Genomic DNA, 6,000 nt, shown 5'->3' with positions numbered 1-6,000 from the left:
CCTTTGTAAAGTTAAAGTAAATATGACTGAGAAAAATACATGTTGTACTTGATGTGAGACTAATGACGTGTTCCCCAACTCTCTTCAGTAGCGATAGAGCTATAATCAGATTTGGAGAGGAGCCGCGTTGCTCGGTGCAGCGGGTAAGGATGCAGCGAAGTAGGGCTTACGCCTGCATTTTACATGAATCCAGCAAGAGCCGCTGGCCCTGGCAGGGATGTGCTCGCGAGGCCCGCTGACACAGCGTGCGCGGCCCGAGCCCGCTCTGCCCCTCACCTCGGGAGCGCCCGGGTGCTCGGGAGCTGCCGCTCCTCCCAGCTCGGTCCCGCGGGCGGGAAGCGGAGCCATCGCCTCGCGCCGGGGTGAGGCGCCCGTCCCCGACGCCTTCTGGGAGGCAGAGGAGTTCTTATGTCAGGCTTCAAAGCCAGCAAAGCACCTGAGGCTTTTTTATTTTTGTGTTGTGTTTTTTTATTTTTTAACTTTAGCACAAATGGGTGTGTGTGTGGGGACTCGCTTCAGGTGTGACTTCCCCTCACCCCCACCCCAAAAAAAAAATATCTGGCCACCTTCCTCTTGCGCTGACCTCAGCAGGACCCAGCCTGGTGTGACGCTGCAGCGGGGGGTGCTCTTCAGGAGCAGCGAAGGAATCTGGTGTTTCAGTACTGCTAGTACCCTGTGGGATGCTATTGGCTTTTCACAGTCAATCTAATAGCGGTGATCAAAATAATTGCTATAGAGGAAAAATGTGCCTTATCACAGAGCGCAACGCTTTGACAATGAAAGCGCTTCAGAGCGTATTTTTAGGACAGGAAAAAAAATCAATCTAAATCTTGTGCTTTTTTCCCCTCATATGCCTCGAGCAGCGAAAGGCGGGGAAAGGGATCAGCTTTTTTGTGGTGCTCCTCCATCACCGCCCATCTTTAGCAGGGAAACAGAAACTCAGCAGACAGCCAGATTCGGTGGATCCCACTAACATGTGCACTCGCAGGAGTGGGAGAGTAAAACCTTTCGTCCAGACAGTGAAATAAAGAACAAGAGCCCTTTTGGATGATTAAGAGAACTAATAGAAAACCCAGCAAACCCCTTTTGTTTGCAAAATGTAAAACAGTGGATGTTACTGCAGTGTCAGCGAACCTAGAAGCATTAATAAAATGAAGCGGCTCCTGCATCGAGGAGCAGCTGCGGGTGCCGGAGCCCATCCCGGGCGGCCGTCGGGAGCGGCGGCGTTTGCAGGGCAGTGACGGTGCCCGGCTGAAACGGGAGACGCCGACGCGCACGGACAGCCTCGTGTTTCAGGCACAGTTAAATTCCTTCCGAGCAGCAACGCGGTGACTCTTTACTTAACGACCTGCCTACCTCTTCGGCCTCTCCTTAGCTCTAAAGAGGGATTACCGATACTTTAAAAAGCGCCAGCGCCGTGCTGGGACGGCAGCGAGGCCTGCCCGCGCCCCGCGGGGACGGCGGGGTGACGCACCGGGCAGGCGCAGCCGCACGGCTCGGTTTTGCCTCTCCTTGGTGCCTCTTTGGCAAAGTCAAATCTTTACGTGTAACCTGAAAGAGAAGCCGTTCTGCTAGCGTGGGCTACTCGGTAATAAAACGTGGAAAGGCGCTGCAGCCCATAAAAGTAAATCAATAACTAGAGACAACAAAACCCTGCTTTACTGACTGGCATAAAGCAATCCTTTGCTGAAGGAAGGAAAATGTGACAGTTTATGAGGAGACAGGGCAGGTCCGAGAGGAACGGGCCACGGCATTTTGTGGGATATTTGTGACCAAGATCTTTTTTTCCTAAACCAGTGTGGTTTATTCCCTCTGTGCCGCGGGCAGAGCTGTAAAGCAGGATCCTGCTGAGACAGGGCGTGCGAGGATGAGGAAGAGTGGATTTGGAGGCTGTTGATCCAAGCTCTGGGAGACAGCCCCTCAGCTCTGCAGCCCAGGGTGCCCCTGCTCCTCCCCCCGAGCGCCGATGTCTCGCAAAGCCTGAGAAACCGACCCAGGATGCGGATCTGGGAGTGCTCCGGCAATGCTGACGGTGCCCGCGCTCAGCGCTGGGGTCCCTGCCAGGAGCTGCCCCTGTCTCCAGCTGAATCCTTGGTGCCCATCAAGCAGCAGCGCCGCGGAGTGGGGGGAGAGCCGCCGGGAGCGGAGCCAAAGGCTGTCACCGAGGGGCAGCACCCGCGGCGTGGTCCCGTGCCCCGGCTGCGGCGCGGGGTCGACTCACACCTGCCCTTTTGGTTGCTCTGCTTATGCAGGACAGATCAGGAGGCTTAATTATTTCAGTAGAGGTTAATTACATTAGTCACTGTGGCAAATCTCCAGTTCATGCCATGTTTTCCACTTCATTTAATTCATTACCCCCTGTGAAATTCAGTAGATTTCTGCATAGAATCGCTCATTTGTATCACATACATCCCTTCCAACAACAATCCTCCACTTCTAACCCTTCTTTCTTTTGTTTTTGTTCCTCTAAGTGTTCGTGGCTGGCAGTGACAAGGCTGTTTGGGAGTAGGTGGAGCGGCCTGCGTCACCCTCTGCTCCAAACCGAGCCAGGGGGTACAACCGCGCCGTACCCGGCTTTCCCCAGGCTCTCGCCCTGGGGGGGCAGGCGGTGGCCCAGGGGCTGCACGTGCCCCGTGCCGCAGCTCCAGGCGTTCTGGATTTCATCCATCGTCCCCTTCCCTTGGTGCGTCCTTGCTCAAAACCTGGGCTTACAGGTCCGTGTTCTCTCCCCGCCTGCGAAGTGGGGCGGCCGTGCTTGTGAGCCTGCTCTCTCCCGGCTCCCCGGTGTACGAGGCGACAGTCCATCATGGGAGAAATTAGCTGGTCGTGCACCCCTTGCGATGATTCTTAAAGAGCAGTTCCTCACAGTTTAATGTATTTCTGTAATAGTAATAGATGGGCGTGCTACGGCTCTTGGTTGTTATTTAATTAGTTTTATTGTGCCTTCCATATGCAGCGGAGATGTATCTCAATAGCTGAAGGAGTAATACAAAGGCATTCTCTAAACAGAAATTCAAATTCAAAATAATAGAGGACAGCAAAGATCTGAAAATAAACACAGATTTCAAGGATTGCCCGGATGAAATTGCAATGCAACAGGCACACGGTGCTCCTGTTAAAACTGAGCTGACGAATTGCTCTCATCTGCCAGAAGCCTCAACTCTGACCTGGTTAATGCTGGATTGCATGTTTAATCCTCCGGAGACACAATGACATTGGGAAGGGCATTCGCCAAGCGGCGCCGAGGATCAAAATGACTATGCAATGCTTATCCCTGAATTATTGTTAAATTGGTGCACGCTATCATTTGGTCAAGCACATTTATCAAATCCTGTGCTGAGCACAGAGTTTCATATTTGACCATTCTAAAAGCGCTCGTAGCAAACAGCCTGGGATGTATGAAAAAGGAAAAGCGCAAAGGGCACTGGAAAAGGCATGTTTGCCTTTAGAAGGGTTGCCAAAGCCCGGGGAACAGCGGCTCTCTCTGTTACAGCCTGCCTCCATGTCTCCTCTTTCTTTTTCGTTTTTAACCTTAGCTCCCTCCTTTACCGTTGCACGCGGGGGGTTCGTCGTCCCGGTGTCTCCGTCCCCTCCGGCGCCCCTGCGTACAGCACGTCGGTGGCGGTCCGGTGAAACACGCCCGCGCACGGAGTTCCTTGCAAGCCCGGCTGCGTGCCGCTCGCCAGGCGGGGCTCCCAGCGGCGGCGGCAGGCACCACTGCCTCAGTTCCCCAGTCCAGCAGCTGGTCCTGCCGCAGGGCGCAGGGTAACTTGGCTGGAGCAGCCGCTTTCTGCTGGGTCACCTGCGTGTGTGTCTGTGGTCAGCTCACAAACGCTCTTTCTGACTCTCCATTTTTGCACAGGAAAGGGAAATACGCACGGAGCTGGGATGAGACCCCCATCAGCATCCTCCTTCAAGTCCAGAAAATGGCCATGGTGGCTCCCACGCCCCGAAGGGAGGTCAGGAGTCTGGGAAGCCGGTCCCTGCCCCGGGAGGGCAGCAGCAGCCCCCGCAGCACACGAGCTGAAGCTGCGTTTTGCCTCCCTTCTCTAACAGGACTGTTAACAGGCCGTGACACCGAAATTCAGCCCAGTTCATTAGTGCTACGTTCCTTCCTTCAGGATTGATCTACCTTATTTGTTTGTCTCTGCCGTTGTTAGCAGGGACGATTGTTTGCATAATTTTGCAAAATGTTCTCTGTTCGTTCAAGAAGCCGTAAGAGTAAAAGGCAATTGCCTGCACCGCCAGCATCCTCAGAGCCCCGTAACCTGGGGCTGCCTCTGCTTCCCTGCCGGAGGACGCCGTCAGCCCGGCCACTGGGGCGGCGGGTGAGCGTCCTCAGCCACTCCAGCTCTGAAGGGCCGGAGGTGGGAGGCGCAGGGTCGGTCCTGCAGCGCTTTGCGTTCCTCCCGCTCGTGCAAAGCCCAGCGTCGGCAGGGTGGTTACGAGACCCGGCCTGAGCTGGGCAAGGTACCCCGTGGGCAGGAGAGCTGCCCAGGTAGGGCTTTACACCCGCTTATTCCGCAGGTGCACGTGTGAGTTGGAATCAGGCGTGGGAATGACCCTCCAGGCTCTTGAGGTTTTGGAGGCAGTGACTATCCCCTCTGAGCCCCAGTGGCTGCTCTCTATTCCAGTCTGATGCCACTGAATGGTTGGAAATGATGGTAACTTAAAGTTGTCGTTGCTAATTATTGATGGGGGGGAGGTTTTTGCAGTCACGTAGCCCAAGTGTCCAAATTCTGTCTGCTGACATGTGCAAGGGGGAAGTGAGACATTTCCCACCTGTTCAGCTATTTTGCAGCTTGGTGGGATATTTCCTATTTTTAACTGCAGCTGCAGTTAAAGGAATAAACTTGTAAAGTGAAGCATAAGGTAACAACCAAAGAAGGTAATTTTTTAGTTGCAGATCTGTCTGACTTTGATTTAGTACACGGTGAAGATTTTCTTTAGCGTAATGATACTTCTTACGGTGCATGATAAAAACCTGCAGTAATGGAGAGACACTGTTCTCAGTTATCAGCCTCATCATTAGCATTTTGCTATCATTAACCTTCACAAGATAAATTGCCTGCTTATAAAAAAAGGTATTTCTTTGTTGTGCATTAGCAGGTCTAGTTCTGGATAGCGATGTGGAAATTGGTCTACAGAGCTTTCCAAACATGAACTAAATATGATTCGGAGATTGGAGGTCAGCCCAGTGTAAATCAGGGAAATTATTACAGATTTTTACCTGCATTGATGTTTAGGGATTTAAAGATATTCATGGGTGTTCCCTTTGGCTGGGAAACAATCGGCCTCATCGTCTACAGGCTGGGACTGACCTGCTCCATGAGACTGCCCCACGGCCGCTGCAATGAGAGGTTCCCATCGGCTGCTGCAAGGCTGGGAACTGGCTCTTGGTGTTTGCAGGTAAGGGTCTGACCTCCCTCCTTTCTTAATTGTACCGCTTTTTCTCTGGCCAGGGCTTTAGAGATGCTGCTTGTGCCTTTCTTGCCCACGCACGCCTCCCCCGCTGCCGCTGGTGTCCTGCTGGATGTGCTGCAGGAGCTCAGCCGGGATGCCAGCCTTGGCCGGGAGCGCGGGAGGGGCACACGAAACACTTAAGCTGCCAGAAAATTAGATACACGTTTATTTGGGAATCTGTAGTACACAAAGCACTTTAATAACCATGTTCATCTCAAGGCTACATCAGTAGAAATAGCACTGCCTGTTTGCTGTTGAATGCCAGTTAGGGGGGAATGCTGTTATTAACATTTAGCAGGAGCTCCAGGTCACCTTGGTATAATTGAGCTAACACACATTTTAATGGCTGTTTAATTAGATTTACCATAGGGAAGATGCCATGTAAGAAGGCTGCATTTCTGCTTTCAGCACTTGAGGGTGGCGGCTGGATTAAATAAAAATGCAGATAAAAGACTGCAAGTAACAGGCGAAGGTTGGGGCATTTTTTTCCCCTGTTCAGTATAATTTCTCAGCCCGGTTTGAGCGGATGTGTCTGCT

At 52.7% G+C, this 6,000-nt stretch overlaps 2 long non-coding RNA genes across 2 annotated transcripts in view; one reads left to right on the top strand and one right to left on the bottom strand.

Moving 5' to 3' along the window:
- Positions 1-1,637: 1,637 nt before the first annotated feature.
- On the bottom strand, positions 1,638-3,718 carry LOC135317087 (uncharacterized). The gene is made up of 2 exons (XR_010376198.1): positions 3,550-3,718; positions 1,638-3,045 (listed from the first exon to the last, which is right to left on the bottom strand). It is a non-coding gene; the product is annotated as an uncharacterized LOC135317087 (long non-coding RNA).
- A 125-nt stretch (positions 3,719-3,843) lies between these two features.
- LOC135317086 (uncharacterized) overlaps positions 3,844-6,000 on the top strand; it is a 58,372-nt gene continuing 56,215 nt past the window's right edge. Inside the window, exons 1-3 of the long non-coding RNA XR_010376197.1 lie at positions 3,844-4,328; positions 4,528-4,664; positions 5,310-5,409. This is a non-coding gene — a long non-coding RNA (uncharacterized LOC135317086). The remainder of the gene's footprint in view (positions 4,329-4,527; positions 4,665-5,309; positions 5,410-6,000) is intronic.

The sequence above is a fragment of the Phalacrocorax carbo genome, chromosome 24 (genome assembly GCF_963921805.1).
Source record: "Phalacrocorax carbo chromosome 24, bPhaCar2.1, whole genome shotgun sequence".
Taxonomy (NCBI): domain Eukaryota; kingdom Metazoa; phylum Chordata; class Aves; order Suliformes; family Phalacrocoracidae; genus Phalacrocorax; species Phalacrocorax carbo.
The sequence above is the reverse complement of the archived record's forward strand: the minus strand, read 5'-3'. Positions and strand labels throughout refer to the sequence as shown.